The sequence below is a fragment of the Ovis aries genome, chromosome 1 (assembly GCF_016772045.2).
Source record: "Ovis aries strain OAR_USU_Benz2616 breed Rambouillet chromosome 1, ARS-UI_Ramb_v3.0, whole genome shotgun sequence".
Taxonomy (NCBI): domain Eukaryota; kingdom Metazoa; phylum Chordata; class Mammalia; order Artiodactyla; family Bovidae; genus Ovis; species Ovis aries.
In genome coordinates this window covers 56,365,016-56,382,087 of record NC_056054.1, presented here as the reverse complement: position 1 = coordinate 56,382,087, position 17,072 = coordinate 56,365,016, and positions in this window count along the sequence as shown.

The window sequence follows — 17,072 nt, the reverse complement described above, 5'->3', positions numbered from 1 at the left end:
TCGACCCCATGGATCGCAGCACGCCAGGCCTCCCTGTCCATCACCAGCTCCCGGAGTTCACTCAAACTCACGTCTGTCGAGTCAGTGATGCCATTAAGCCATTTCATCCTCTGTCGTCCCCTTCTCTTCCTGCCCCCAATTCCTCCCAGCATCAGAGTCTTTTCCCATGAGTCAACTCTTCGCATGAGGTGGCCAAAGTACTGGAGTTTCAGCTTTACCATCATTCCTTCCAAAGAACACCCTGGACTGATCTTTAGAATGGACTGGCTGGATCTCCTTGAAGTCCAAAGGACTCTCTTAAATATCATATTTTCAGTTCCTTTGAATATACACCTAGAAGTGTGATTGCTGTATCATATAGTAGTTTTATTTTTCATATTTCGAGGAACATCTCATCAAGAGTGTACGAGGATTCCTTTATCTCCAAATCCTCATCAGCATTTGTCATCTCTTGCCTCTTTTTGAAATAGTCATTCTAACAAATATGAAGTGATATCATGTGATTTTTGACTTGTATTTTCCTGATGATTAGTGATGCTGAATACCTTTTCCTGTACCTTTTGGCCATTTGTATGTCTAAGTTTTCTTGAAAAAATGTCTATTCTGATCCTCAACCTATTTTTAATAGGGTTATTAGTTTTTGTTTCATTAAGTTGTATGAGTTATTTATCTATTTTGGGTATGAACCCCTTATCACATATATTTTCTTCCATTCTATAGATCACTTTCATGTTGTTGAAGGTTTTCTTGGCTGTGCAGAAGCTTTTTAGTTTAAGGTAGTCCCACTCATTTATTTATTTAGCCTCTGATTTTATTATCAATTCCAAATAGCCATTGCCAAGATGAATATCAAGGAGCTTATACTTACACATCTTAAAAATAAAACAAAACTACACCAAATATAGGGCATAAATCTTCAAACCACTGAAATTCTGATGATAATAAAGAACTTAATCAGATTTTTACAAAAAATATGCAGAAGGTACCTACTTGTCACAAGATAGTCAGCCAACAATAGGAAGTGATTCTGAGTTTATCTGGGCTTCCTTGGTGATTCAGTTGGTAAAGAAAAACCTTCAATGCAGGAGACACAGTTTCAGTCCCTGTCTTGAGACGATACCCTAGAGAAGGAAACAGCAGCCCATTCCAGTATTCTTGCCTGGAGAATCCCATGGACAGGGGAGCCTGGTGGGCTACAGTTCATTCTACTCTTTCTAGCCAAGCTTCCTTACAGACACAGCACAATTCTTAATACGGCACGCAGACCCTTAGTCATACACTTGCTTCTCCAAAATTTTCACACCTCTTTGTCTCCATCAGTCATTGAGTTCTAACTGCAATTTTCTACCAGTTCCTTCAGTGTCTCCCTACTACTGGCACATGACCTGTTCCTCTCCCTTTTGTGCCTCCCCCTCCCTCAATACTATTTGACTCTCTAATTCACCAGATTCAATTTTCATTTGTACTCTCTGCTCTCTTATGCCTGCATGTCTATTCCTGCACTGCAAATGTTCATCTGTATCATTTTTCTAGATTCCATACTTATGCATTAATATAGTATATCTGCTTTTCTCTTTCTGACTTACTTCACTGTCTATGACAGACTCTAGGTTCATCCATATCCTTATTTTGTTCCTTTTTATGGGGGAGCAATACTCCGTTGTATATATCATACGTGCTCCATCTTCTTTATCCATTCATCTGTCTTGGACATTTAGGTTGTCTCCAAGTCTTGGCTATTTTAAATAGTGCTGCAATGAACATTGAGGTGCATATGTCTTTTCAGATTATGGTTTTCTCAGGGTACATGTCCGGTAGTGGGATGGTGAACAGTGTGGGGAGCAGGGAAAAGGAAGAGGGATAAACTGGGAGATTGGGATTGACATATATACATGACTATGTTTAAAATAGATAGCTAGTGGGAACCTGTGTGTAACACAGGGAGCTCAACTAAGTGTTCTGTGGTGACCTAGATGGATGGGATAAGGTGGAGATGGGAGGGAGGTCCAAGAGGAGGGGAACATGTGTATACCTATGGCCAATTCACATCATGGTGCAGCAGAAACTAACAGCATTGCAAGGCAACTATAAAAAAAAAAAAATTCCTGACTTCCCAAGATAAGCTATATCCCCTATTATTCCCTTTTATACTACCATACACATTTAAAAATAGACTTTTTGAAATATAACAACTTCAGTGATGTTTATTCAGTTTAAGGGTATAATTCTATGAATTCTGGCAGATCTATACATCTGTATAATCACTAATGAATCTACGTATAGAACATTTCCATCACCCCAGAAATTTTTATTTTTATTTTTTTCAGTCAGAGCCACTGAAAATATGCTTGCTTTATGGTAGGCTAGAATTATTAAAATTTACCATACATTAGAATCTTTAATAAATTAGAAAAAATTTCATTTTGTGTGTTTGGTTTCTTCAATATATTTCGTGTCTGGCTTCTTCAATATATTTTGTAATGTATTGGTGTTGATGTATGTATCAGCCATCTGTTCCTTACTAACGCTGAGAAGCATCCCTTTTATTCATATGCTACAATTTATGCATTCATGTATGAACAGAGGAACATTTATATTGTTTCTAATTTCTGTATATTACTAATAAAGGTGCTGGGAATATTCATGCAAAAGCCTTTGTGTGGACACAGGTTTCCATTTCTCTGGGCAGAATAAGAGCTGATGGGTCTTATGAGTATCTTTCATATTAAAAGAAACTGCCAAAGTCTTTTGCAAAGTTGTTGCATTATTTTACATTCCAACCAGCAATATATCTAGTTGATACTGCATACTTTTTAATAGTAGAAACTAGCAAAATTTATAAGTATGCCTCCATAGAACTGTGATTAAGTTTTACAAAGGAAGAGGATGGGTCTTTTTTTTTTTTTTTTTAATTTGGCTTAGCACAATTCCAGACATGGCATAGGCACACAAAAATTATTTGTTAACATAGTGAGAATTAAATATAAATATTGACTTCTCAGTTGATGTGAGAATATGTGTCTAGATTTTAAAAATAATAATGACCTAATCTCAAGTTTGACAGTTTACATAACTAGGAACTGAAAAAGCCAGATCTTGCTTAGGCTGCATTTCTAAGCCAGGTATGTAGATTTAAATGTTAATCTAAGGATACTGAGTAGTATAAGCAGTGTATAGAATATTGTTTACGTAGCAATCCTCTTTTTCTTTTGGTCATAATGGTACTTCTAAATATACAGATAATCCTAATCAACAAAGACGTTGATTTCAAAGTTGAAAAATTATATGAATATTTAAAGATGATAAATTCATTCTAGGAGACTTCCAACTAAAGTATCTTGAAGTAATTATGTCACTTTTAGAGGAAACTTCACAAGGAATAACAATAAATTTACTAGTTGAACTAGTACTTTACACTAGAACATAAGAGGTATATGTGCAACAGGTCAACAATGCTTTAGAAAGTCTAACTCCACTGAAAGCCTCCTTAGTTTATGGTATTTTTCTACATTTCAGTTTTTCTAAAGGGAAAAAAAAGGGAGCAAATGTTTATTGAATAGAATTGTGTTTTACATGATGCTTTTTATACACATGGCAACACCAAACAATTCAAGAAGTGACTTACTGAATAAAAATAGCCATGATTATCTGCTTAGTCACAAGACAGAAAGCATTTGGCATTATAAAAAATGTGTTTTAAGCACTCTAAGAATGTGGAAGTCATTAATAATGCTATCAGGAGCTACTTTATTAAGTGTGTGACATGACACTGCTATTACTCACTGTATTTCTTTATGTATCATGAGATCTTTAATATGTGCCTAGAGAATCATTTTAAACTATCATCAATTTACTGACATATATTAAGGCCAGTTTTTGAAACAATGCAGAACTTTTCTCCTCCTTTACTCTGAAATCTCCAATCGAAATAAATTTGTGGTTTATGTGAGCCTCTCAAAGGAAAATAAAACTCCAAAAGAATACCACTACTCTTTGTAATTTCTTTCATTTGCATATGTGTTCATGATACTCGCTACCTCCCCAATTAGTGATTTTGAACAGAACAGCTATCTTAGTAATTTTACTCTATCAGCACAAATGATATTAACAAGCTAAAAGTTTCTGGTATATGGATTATTCAAGCTCTAGTATATGAGCTTGAATAATAAAATTTGATATCATATGACAGTGTATGAGAGTGTTATGTGCCAAACTGCTTCAGTTGTGTCCAACTATTTACAACCATATGGAATGTAGCCTGCCAGGCTCCTCTATCCATGGGATTCTGCAGGATAGAATACTGGAGTGGGTTGCTGTGCCCTCCTCCAGGATATATTCCCTACCCAGGGTTTGAACCCACATTTCTTATGTCACCTGCATTAGTAAGGGGGTTCTTTACCACTAGCACTACCTGAGAATCCCCTTTCCAAAATACTAAGAATTGATACTCATTTAATAATCTGTGGGTCTCATACACATTTTAAAATTTTTGTATATCCATTGTTTAGATTGAATTATCTATGTCTAAAGAGAGAAAGAGGATGATTACGTACTCATTATTAAAATCTAACAACCATTGGGTAACATCTGAACACATACTTTCCTGAGTATTTCGATTCAGACGCAAACTATGAGGGATAGTATAAATTTATGATAAAAGTTGTGAAAGGGTAAAAAAGGCTTTTATCTTTATGCAATTTTATATGCTAATTTTCAGATACACCAAAGAAATACTTTCATTGAAGATGGATTTATTTATGCTTGCCAATCAATTGTCTTGAGCAAGTACAAAAGTATAATACTCTGTAGCTACATGATAAGGAAATAGAGAACAGTAGGTAAACAGGGGGCTTCCCAGGTAGCTCAGCTGGTAAAATATCTGCCTGCAATGCAGAAGACCCTGGTTTGATTCCTGGGTTGGGAAGATGCCCTGGAGAAGGCATAGGGTACCCACTCTAGTATCATTGCCTTGGACAGAGAAGCCTGGCAAGATACATTCCATGGGGTCACAAAGAGATGGACACAACTAGTCACAGCACAGGTAAGCAGGACTGAGACATACAGGAGATAGAGAAGCAAAGGGGCTTGATATTGTCTGGAGAAAGGTGAGTGGCCAACTTCAAGTTAAGGTGGAAGAAGCGGTGGTTATGTATAGTCTTCCACTGAAATTCCAATAAACTGCACATCCAGTGTGAGTCCTCTACTATAAATATTAATGTGTACTAAGACATACTACAGTTGGTGGTAGTGTTACATTTAACATATATAGTTGACCCTTCAGCAATATGAATTTGAACTGCATAGGTCCATTTATACCTGGATACCTTTCAATAGTGAATTCTAGGTTACTAAACAATCCATGGTTGGTTGAATCTGCTGATGTGGAGCTATAAATATAGAGGACCAACTACAAACTACACTTGGATTTTCTTCACAGAGAGTCAGCATCCCTAACTCCTAAGTTGTTCAAGGCTCAAATGTATTTTTTTTTTTTATACAGCGTTTTCTTCTCTGTAGTAAATAACTGTCCAACTTTTACAACTTTTTTTAAAATTTTTTTTATTTTTTTAATTTTAAAATCTTTAATTCTTACATGTGTTCCCAAACATGAACCCCCCTCCCACCTCCCTCCCCATAACATCTCTCTGGGTCATCCCCATGCACCAGCCCCAAGCATGCTGTATCCTGCGTAAAGGCAATGAATTATCTTTTTTAGGTGCTTTTTCTTCTAAAATGTTGTTAAATAGTGCATTGTCTTATATCATTTTTAGAAAATATTATTGAGATTAGATCTAATCTTTTTTTAACATATGAAATATCAACTTAGTGACTAACATACATTCTCCTTTAAACACATTCTAACGTCTAGTCAAGGCTATGGTTTTCCAGTGGTCATGTATGGATTTGAAAGTTGGACTGTGAAGAAAGCTGAGTGCTGAAGAATTGATGCTTTTGAACTGTGGTGTTGGAGAAGACTCTTGAGAGTCCCTTGGGCCACAAGGAGATCCAACCAGTCCAGAGATCAGTCCTGGGTGTTCATTGGAAGGACTGATGCCGAAGCTGAAACTCCAGTACTTTGGCCACCTCATGTGAAGAGTTGACTCATTGCAAAAGACTCTGATGCTGGGAGGGATTTCGGAACAGGAGGAGAAGGGGATGACAGAGGATGAGATAGCTGGATGGCATCACCAACTTGATGGACATGAGTTTGGGTGAACTCCAGGAGTTGGTGATGGACAGGGAGGCTGGGCGTGCTCCAATTCATGGGGTCGCAAAGAGTTGGACATGACTGAGCTACTGAACTGAATGTTTTGTTTAAAAATTTTAGCACTATAACTTTTACTTAAATAGGAATCACTTTTCTAGGTAAGGTAATCTTTCTGACTATGTTTTGGGAGGGATAGTCAAGAAAACTGTAGAATATGGTTTTACTTTTACATTTAATGTAATGGTTTATCAGCAAGATAAACATAATGGTTTATCAGCACTGTTTGAGTCTGAGTGGAAAGTGCAGGCATTTTTTTGTTTGTTTTTTGAGCCTAGAAAACTATTAAAGTTGAATCAAGGGATATTCTTGAGGACAGAGACTGTGTATGAATCACATGGCTGGTAAATGAAGCAACCAAATCAATGCTATTGTCTAAATGATGATGAAACTGATACATAACCATAAAAAGACTCATCTGTTTATAATTTAAAACCTCTTAATTATTTTCCCTTTGCAATATTATTCCTTATGTTGTAACACGTTTTTCTTATTTCTTTATTTCCTTGACTCAACTATGTAATTGCACTATAAATTATTCCCATTTGCAGTTCAGCACTGTATCCTTCTAATGCTTTCCCTTGAGCCATGGTAAAATCCTAAGTATATGGATTTTGTATCTTATGTTGCATTTCCCAGATGCGTGAACTATATGTTTAAATGAGCACACATGAAGTACTTTTTTATTGTAAATACCAAAAGTTGGATTTTAGAAAGAAGAGGAAAGTAAATTCTCAATGGTTCAAGTCTTGCTGTCAAACATGTGTGCATGCCCAGTCACTTGTCATGTCCAACTCTTTGTGACCCTATGGACTGTAGCCCTCCAGGCTCCTCTCTCCATGGGATTTCCCAGGCCAGAATAGTGAAGTGGGTTGCCATGCCCTCCTCCAGGAGATCTACCCAAGCCAGGGAACAAACCTACATCTCCTGCATTGCAGGCAGGTTTTTTACTACTAATCACCAGGGAAGTCCAATTTTGGATTCAGCATCCCACATTTTTTTCCCCCTAATAGCTTCTCTCCTGGAGCTCTGATTTAAGCTAATAAGAAGAATTTATTTAAATATTCTATATGTGTCTTGTCCTGTAGGTCATCATAGAACTATTCAACTTTAGCTTTTTGGCATTAATGGTTGGGCATAGACTTAGATTACTGTGATATCAAATGGTTGGTCATGGATATCAAATTATTTGCCTTGGAAATGAGCAGAGATCATTCTGTCATTTTTGAGACTGCACCCAAGTACTGCATTTCAGGCTCTTTTGTTGACTATGAGGGCTACTCCATTTCTTCCAAGGGATTCTTGCCCACAGTAGTAGATAATGGTCATTTGAATTAAATTCACCCATTCTGGTCCATTTTAGTTCACTGATTCCTAAAATGTTGGTGCTCACTCTTGCCATCTCCTGTTTGACCACTTCCATTTTACCTTGATTCATGGCCCTAACATTCCAGGTTCCTATGCAGTATTACTTTTCACAACATTGGACTTTACTTCTATCACCAGCCGCATCCACAACTGGACATTGTTTTCACTTTGGCTCCATCCCGTCATTCTTTCTGGAGTTATTTCTCCACTCTTCTCCAGTAGTATATTGGGCATCTTCCAACCTGGGGAGTTCATCTTTCAGTGTCTTTTTTTTTTCTTCTCCTTTTCATACTGTTCATGGGGTTCTCAAGGCAAGAATACTGAAGTGGTTTGCCATTTCCTTCTCCAGTGGACCACGTTTTGTCCACCTTGACCTGTCCATCTCGGGTGGCCCTACATGGCATGGCTCATAGCTTCATTGTTAGATAAGGCTGTGATCCATGTGATCAGTTTTGTTAGTTTACCGTGATTGTGGTTTTCATTCTGTCTGCTCTCTGATGGATAAGGAGAAGAGGCTTATGGAAACTTCCTGATCAGAGGGACTGGCTATGGAGGAATCTGGCTCTGGCTCTGATGGGTGGGGCCATGCTCAGTAAATCTTTAACCCAATTTTCTGTTGATGGGCAGGGCTGTGTTCCCTCACTGTAGTATGCCCTGAGGCACCTCCCAGTACTGTTTTATTTAGTGCCTCTGACCCTACTGCAGGCCACTGTCAACCCACACCTCCACTACAGACTCCGGAACACTCACAGCTAAGTCTAGCTTAGTTTCCTTTTGGTTCACTGCTTCTTTCTACTGGCTCCTGGTGCACACAAGGTATTTTTTGAGTCCTCCAAGAGGCTTCAACGGTACATGAACCAAGAACTTCCAGATGTTCAAGTGGGATTTAGAAAAGGCAGAGAAACAGACATCAATTGCCAACATCCGTTGGATCATAGAAAAAGCAAGGGAATTTCAGAAAAACATCTACTTCATTGATTTTCCCAAAGCCTATTATTGTGTGGATCACAACAAATTGTGGAGAATTCTTAAAGAGATGGGAATATCAGATTACCTCACCTGCCTCCTGAGAAATCTGTATGTAGGTCAAGAAGCAACAGTTAGAACTGGACCTGGAACAACTGACTGGTTCCAAATTGGGAAAGGAGTACATCAAGGCTGCATACTGTCACCCTGTTTATTTAGCTTATATGCAGAATACATTATGCAAATGCTGGACTGGATGAAGTGAAAGCTGAAATCAAGATTGCCAGGAGAAATATCAATAACCTCAAATATGCAGATGACACCATCCTTATGGCAGAAAGTGAAGAGGAGCTAAAGAGCCTCTTAATGAAAGTGAAAGAGGAGAGTGAAAAAGCTGGTTTAAAACTCAACATTAAAAAACCGAAAATCATGACTTCAGTTCCCATCACTTCATGGTAAATAGATGGAGAAAGAATAGAAACAGTGAGAGATTTTATTTTTGGGGGCTCTAAAGTCACTACATATTGTGACTGGAGCCATGAAATTAAAAGACTCTTGTTCTTTGGAAGAAAAGCCATGAGCAACCTAGACAGCATATTAAAAATTGGAGACATTACTTTGCCAACAAAGGTCCATATAGCCAAAGTTATGGTTTTTCCAGTACTCATGTATGGATGTGAGAGTTGGACCATAAAGAAAGCCGAGCACCAAAGAATTGATGCTTTTGATCTGTGGTGTTGGAGAAGAGTGTCTTGAGAGTCTGAGAGTCCCTTGGACTATAAGGAGATCAAACCAATCAATCCTGAAGGAAATTAGTCCTGAATATTCATTGAAAGGACTAATGCTGAAGCTCCAATATTTTGGCCACCTGATGTGAAGAACTGACTCATTGGAAAAGATCCTGATGCTGAGAAATAGTGCAGGCAGGAGGAGAAGGGGACAACAGAGGATGAGATGATTTAGATAGCATCACCAACTCGATGGACATAAATTTGAACAAGCTCTGGAAAATGGTGATGTACAGTAAACCTGGTGTGCTGCAGCCTGTAGGGTCGCAAAGAGTCACACATGGCTGAGTGACTGAACTGAACTGAGCTGAGTTTATTTTGTACTACATACAAAGACATGAAGATACATCACAAGGATATATTATTAGACAACCTTACTTTATACAAAAGGAAGACTACCTATGCAAAAATGTAACTTCCTCAGATATTTCCTTACCTCTTACCTCAGTCTCTCTGAACAGCTTATTCATTGGTAATAAATTATTTTTCTTAAAACAAAGCTCCAGTCACAACAATTTTCTGATCAAAGATCTTCAAGGTTTATATTGAATCTAAATCTAATTAAGTATAAGTATCTCTAGTGGGAATTAGAACCTTCAGCAATACTCTCCAGCATGTTTTCTATGTAACTTATCTTTTTTCTCATATATAGCTATAATATAGGGAAACTAGGAATTTCTTATTTTTTCAAAATTCACAGTAAAGTTTCAGCTCTTTGCTAGGTTCTCTTTTTAACATATGCCTTTTATCTCTCTATATGTGTGTGTTGGCTAAGTCATTCCATTTGTGTCAAATTCTTTATGACCACATGGACTGTAACCTACCAGATTCTTCTGTCCATGGCATTTTCCAGGTAAGAATACTTAACTGGATTGTCATACCATCCTCAGTATCTATACAACTTATTGTAAAAGCCATAGTCAATCTTACAAGGCTCTTCAAATACCAAGATTTTTGAAGTCTCTTTTCATAAAAAGAAAGGAAGTATGGCTACAAGAAAAATGAAAAATGGTATTAGAGGTCAGATTATAGAAAGAGTATATTTATTTTGTTATATAAATACAGAATTTATATATATATAATGATATATTTTATTAGATGAATATTATAAGTACATAAATTTTATTTAAATATTATATAAATATAATATATATAAATATAAATGTAAGTATAAATGTAAGTATATAAATGTAAGTATATAAATAAACTATTTCTATAATCCAACCTCTAGTATCTCTAATTTCACTTTTTCTTGTAGCCATGTTTTTATTTTTTGTGAAATTATTACCTATACTAGATTGTGTTTTCTTTTCTAGAGAATGAGGGATCAAAATATTAATTTTTTTTACTGGAACTAAGCAAATAGTAAGATGAAATATTAAATGTGAAGTATCAAATTAAGGTCCACTCAGCAAGATACATGGTTCTTAAAAAAAAAAAAGGCAAAATTGCTTCAAGACAAAATTTTCATATAAAAAGTATCCTTTCACATGGTTCTTCAATCCTGTGATGAATTCTAATTGTTATTAAGTTGGAAAGAACATATTTCAATCAGTCAAAACCACATATATAAAACTTTAAAGAAGGAAAAACAGAAGGCAAATTTGTGCAATGATGAAAATATTGGTTCTATCTGAATAGAGGGGAAGAAATGGGTAATCATCAAATATTTGTTAGGTGGTGTGTCAGATTTGTTATTTCATTATATTGAATTTAATTGTCTTCTGGGGCAAAGAATTTGTGTAGGAGAAACAAAATATGTAGTACTGCCAGACTCAAAAGATTGATTTAGAGAGGGTTAGTGCCATGGTGTGCTCTATTAAGAAGACTTGCAAGACACTTGGTCCTGCCCAGAATGTCATAAGACACTTGGTCTACAGCAAAAGGTGCTTGAAATTTGGTCCTATCGAAAATGTCTTTGAGCATACTTGGTCCAGCCAATTGGGCTAAATGGACCAAATCAAGGACCCTTTCGTGTGGACCAAATAACTTATGGATATTTTGGATAAGATCAAATGTCTACTAAACTTAAGAAAATTTAGCTTATACACACAATAATTATCTTTATTTCACATAAAATAAGCTTGTAGATTAGACTTCCAGTATAGAGTGATTACATGAAATCATAATGATTTAGTTTCCTTCCTTTAAGCTGTTTCATGTTGATTCCAAATCATGCTCCAGTGTGGCTGCCAGAACTCCAAATATCATGTGTATATTACAGCCAACAGCAAGAAGGAAGGGATGAAGCAGAGTATAATTTCTCCTTTGAAAGAAATATTTTATAAATATATCAAGATATTTCTGATCAATGACTATGTCTATTGGGAAATCTACTACCAACTAAAGGGATACTGAAGAATGTATCTAAAATTTAGAAATATTCTTGGTATGAAAAGAGGGAGAATTTATTGAGAAATATCTTGCAGGCTTAGCTTAAAAAAGCACATTGAATTTTGTAAAATAGTTTTGTGTCTTGAAAGTATTATTTTCAGTAGAATGATCAAAACAAAACTGTGGAGATAGTAGAGATGAAATTGCTGGGGAAGTGATACATCACATTTATACCTCAGAAAGGTGATTTTAAAAGAACATAATGTACAGAAGAAAGCACACTGAAAGGAGGAGGGTGATAATTTGGTAGGTTTTATCAGATAGCCAAGACCTTCTCAATTTAGCAGCAGCATTAGTCATAAGTGAAATAAGTGAGAGTTAAAGGGAAGTAAAATAGTCCAGGTGGTTAGTGGCTAATGTTTGAAATACAGATACAAGAGCTGAGTTAAGAGCTCTCTAAGTAAAATGAAATATGTAACATGTTTCTGAATATCACTGGCTCTTCTAGATAAGAATTTCTACACCCAGCCTAAAGGAAACTCATATGTCCATTAAGAAACTTTATTGAATATTTTACCTCACTTAGATTACCTGGATATTGCACAATTTAAAGAAATAAGCTCTCTTAGTAGTCATAGTAAAGACATACATTTTACAAAACTATAACTGGATTTATACAGGCACTGTTATTGTTTACTTAAGGATTTCTGGGGAAAAAGATCTTTTCTTGAAAATCTTGCTGTCAGAGACAAATTCTTAGCTGGTTTTGGAAAGTAATGTTGCCTTCCCAAGCAGAAAGCTAGTTACATGAACTGCTGAAAATTCACGACCAGCTTTTTCAGTAAAACTATAAATAACAGCTATATTGTACCTCGGGAAAACAAGCATGGGCTCAAAACTTTATTAAAAGTTATTTTTTTCCTTGAGATGCTGTGTAAGTCACCTACAGAATACATCTAATAACTTATGCTTTATCTGTAGCAGACAAAGAAGAGGTAATTGGTTTGTCTAACTGTGTATCTACTCCCAAAATATCAACACAAAATATGTTTGGAAGTTGGGTGAGAAAACTAAAAAGATAGTTGACTATATGCCTATTGGATTAATTTTTAAATGAGGTTAAAGATACAGTCATTAAATAATACTTTCTCAATTTGCATGTTTTCTGATCACTTCCCTGATTGTGTACAAAATAAGAATCTGATTTACAGTAATGTGTACTATTCTTCTGCAGGTATTAGTAGAAGTGTGTTCTTTACATAATCTATTCCAAATAAAGTGAGCACATTATTCAAATAAAATACATATATCATTCTATGACAGGCCAAAAGCACCTGATAAAGATCTGTTCAGTTTTAAAAGGTACCTGAGTGAATAAATCACTTCCTTCATTTACAAATGAAGTTATTACCAGTATGCCTTATTTTTCTGATTTAAGTTAACCGTTAAAAACAAAACAAAATTAAAAAAAAAATCAACATAAGAACAGAGTAATTATGTGAAAGGGGTGAAAGAGAAAGACAAAGGTGAATGAAATTCTAGTTACAAAACCAAGCGACATCCTTTGTTTTTATGTTTTCCTTTCATTTACTCACTCGCACTTAAATTCAATGAACATATGGGGAGGTGGGGGGACCTCTGATCTCTTAGTGTGTTTTTCTTTTGAATTTAATGAAATTAAAAACATTCTACATATTTAAGTCTCAAATTCCAGCAAATCTAATAAAAATAAAAAAGAATCCATTCATTAAAGAAGATGAGAGTATATATCTGGCTTTCTTAGGTTCCAAATAAAAGATGTAATCAAGCATAATGCATCATATACCCACTGAAGGTTCATTTAGAATAAACTTGGAGAAACTGATCTAGAGGAAGAAAGCATGAAAGAGACTTAACTATGAAAGAGAATCAACTATTTTGAAATAACAGGAGGAGGTGAAGGGAAACAACCCAGAGACTTGCTAGAACCCCATCTACGGTCTTTGGTCTATGTTGCAAAGTGGTAGAGGGACTTATGGTTAGTTTTTAGGCAGTGAAGTTTTAACTTGGCAAGCGCAAAGAAAAAAGTACAAGTACAAAGCAAAAGTGAACGATTCAAGAGAATGATTTTTTTACATTATTTTTGGAAGCCTGAAAAAAAATCAGGTTAAGGTACATTAATTAATAGTAAAGTAACAATTTCAGAGTAAACAATTCTGTTATAATGAATATTACATTTGCATTGTAGTTACTAATGGTTCTTTCTTTCTCATAAGATTCCTAGATTTTCAATAAAAAGTGTGCCTTATCCATTCTTTAAGATCTTTAACTTGATATAAAAATGCTTGGTAAAAATGTTTGTGTAATAAACTAACATGGTTGTGTTTCCCATGTTGTCTAGTTTCTGTTTTGTTCTTTTCTAAGGCTATGTTCACTATTTTTATTCAGATTTGCACTTCTGCAGATTTTACCCATCAGTTCAGTTCAGCGCTCAGATGTGTTCAACTATCTGCAACCCGTGGACTGTAGCATGCCAGGCTTTCCTGCCCATCACCAACTCCTGGAGCTTGCTCAAACTCATACTGACCAAGTCGGTGATGCCATCCAACCATCTCATCTTCCATTGTCCTTTTCTCCTCCTGCTTACAGTCTTTCCCAGCATCAGGGTCTTTTCCAATGAGTCAGTTCTTTGCATCCGAAGTATTGGAGCTTCCATTTCAGCATCAGTCCTTCCAGTGAATATTCACAACTGATTTCCTTTAGGATTGACTAATTTGATCTCCTTGTGGTCCAAGGGTCTCTGAAGAGTCTTCTTCAACACCACAGTTCAAAAGCATCAATTCTTCAGTGCTCAACTTTCTTTATGTTCGAACTCTCACATCCATACATGATTACTGGAAAAACCATATCTTTGACAATATGGACCTTTGTTGGCAAAATAATGTCTCTGCTTTTTAATAAGCTGTCTAAGTTGCTCATAGTTTTTCTTCTAAGGAGCAAGCACCTTTTGACTTCATGGCTGAAATCATCATCTGCAGTGATTTTAGAGCCCAAGAAAATAAAGTCTCTCACTATTTCCATTGTGTCCCCATCTATTTGCTATGAAGTGATGGGACCAGATGCCATGATTTTCATTTTTTGGAATGCTGAACTTTAAACGAGCTTTTTCACGCTCCTCTTTCACTTTCATTAAGAGACACTTTTGCTCCTCTTCCATTTTTGTCATAAATCTGGTGTCATCTGTGTATCTGAGGTATTTGATATTTCTCCTGGCAATCTTGATTTCATCTTGTGCTTCATCCAGCCTGGTATTTCACATGATATACTCCACATATAAGTTAAATAAACAGGGTGGCAATATACAGCCTTGACATACTCCTTCCCTGATTTGGAACCAGTCTATTGTTCCACGTCTGGTTCTAAGTGTTGCTTCTTTTTTTTTTTTTTTTTAAGTGTTGCTTCTTGACCAGCACATAGATTTCTCAAAAGAAGGGTAAGGTGTTTTGATATTACCATATCTTTAAGAATTTTCCATAGTTTGTTGTGATCCACATAGTCAAAGGTTTTCATGTATTCGATAAAACAGTAGCAGATGTTTTTCTGGGATTCTCTTGCTTTTTCTATGATCCAACAATTGTTGGCAATTTGATATCTGGTTCCTTTGCCTTTTCTAAATCCAGTACTTGAACATCTAGAAGTTCATGATTCACATACTTTTGAAGCCTTGCTTGGGGAATTTTGAGCATTATTTTGCTAGCGTGTGAGATGACTGAAATTGTGCAGTACTTTGAACATTCTTTGGCATGACCTTTCTTTGGGATTGGAATGAAAATTGACCTGTTTCAATCCTGTGGCCACTGCTGAATTTTCCAAATGTGATGGCATATTGAGTGTAGTGCTTTCACAGCATCATCTTTTAGGATTTGAAATAACTCAACTAGAATTCTGTCACATCTACTAACTTTGTTCATAGTGATGCTTCCTAAGGCCCACTTGGCTTTGGAATCCAGGATATCTGGCTCTAGTTGAGTGATCACACCATCATGGTTATTAGCGTCATTAAAATCTTTTTGTCTAGTTATGTATATTCTTGCCACCTCTTCTTAATATCTTCTGCTTCTGTTAGGTCCATACATTTTCTGTCCTCTGTTGTGCCCATCTTTGCATGAAATGTTCCCTTGATATCTCTAACTTTCTTGAAAAGATCTCTAGTCTTTCCTTCTATTTCTTGGCATTGATCACTAAGGAAGGCTTTCTTCTTTCTTTCTTTCTTTTTTTTTTTTTTTTTTTTTGCCCTCACGAGTTCAACCCTACCTGAAAAAATTTTGTTTCTTATTTTAAATTTCTCTCAGTAGAGAGAAATTGGATTTAAGCTAATTTGATTTACTGATTAGAATATTTCATATAAATTTTAATTTAAATATTTTTTTTCTCCTTACAACGGTGATAATGAAAGAAACAAACAAGAAAGATTGATAAACTGTTCTAGAGTATGAGTTCCTTTAGACAGGAACCATGTCTAAAAATATCTTTAAATCCTCAGCCTCTAAGTGATAGTACATCACTTAGAGGCTAAGGAAGGCTTTCTTATCTCTTCTTGCTATTCTTTGGAACTCTGCATTTGGTTGGGTATATCTTTCCTTTTCTCCTTTGCCTTTAGCTTTTCTTCCTTTCTCAAGTATTTATAAGGCCTCATCAGACAACCCTTTTGCCTTTTTGCATTTCTTTTTCTTGGTGATGGTCTTGATCACTGCCTCCTGTACAGTGTCACAAACCTCCATCCATAGTTCTTCAGGCACTCTTCCTAACTGATATAATCCCTTGAATCTATTTGTCACATACACTGTATAATCATAAGGATTTTGATTTAGGTCATACCTGAAAGGTCTAGTGGTTTTTCCCACTTTCTTCGATCTAAGTTTGAATTTAGCAATAAGAAGTTCATGATCAGAGCTGCCATTGGCTCCTGGTCTTGTTTTTGCTAACTCTATAGACCTTCTCCATCTTCACCTGCTAAGAATATAATCAATCTGATTTCAGTATTGACATCTGGTGATGTCCATGTGTAGAGTCTTTTCTTGTGTTGTTGGAAGAGGGTGTTTGCTATGACCAGTGCATTCTCTTGGCAAAACAATTTTAGCCTTTGCTCTGCTCTATTTTGTACACCAAGGCTCAACTTGCCTGTTACTCCAGGTATCCCTTGACTTCCTACTTTTGCATTCCAGTCCCCTATGATGAAAAGGACATCTTTTTTTTAGTGTTAGTTCTAGCAATTCTTGCAGATCTTTTAGGATTTAAGATTCACTGAGCATGGCCCCACCCATCAGAACAAGACCTAGTTTCTCCCACAGTCAGTCTCTCCCATCACGAAG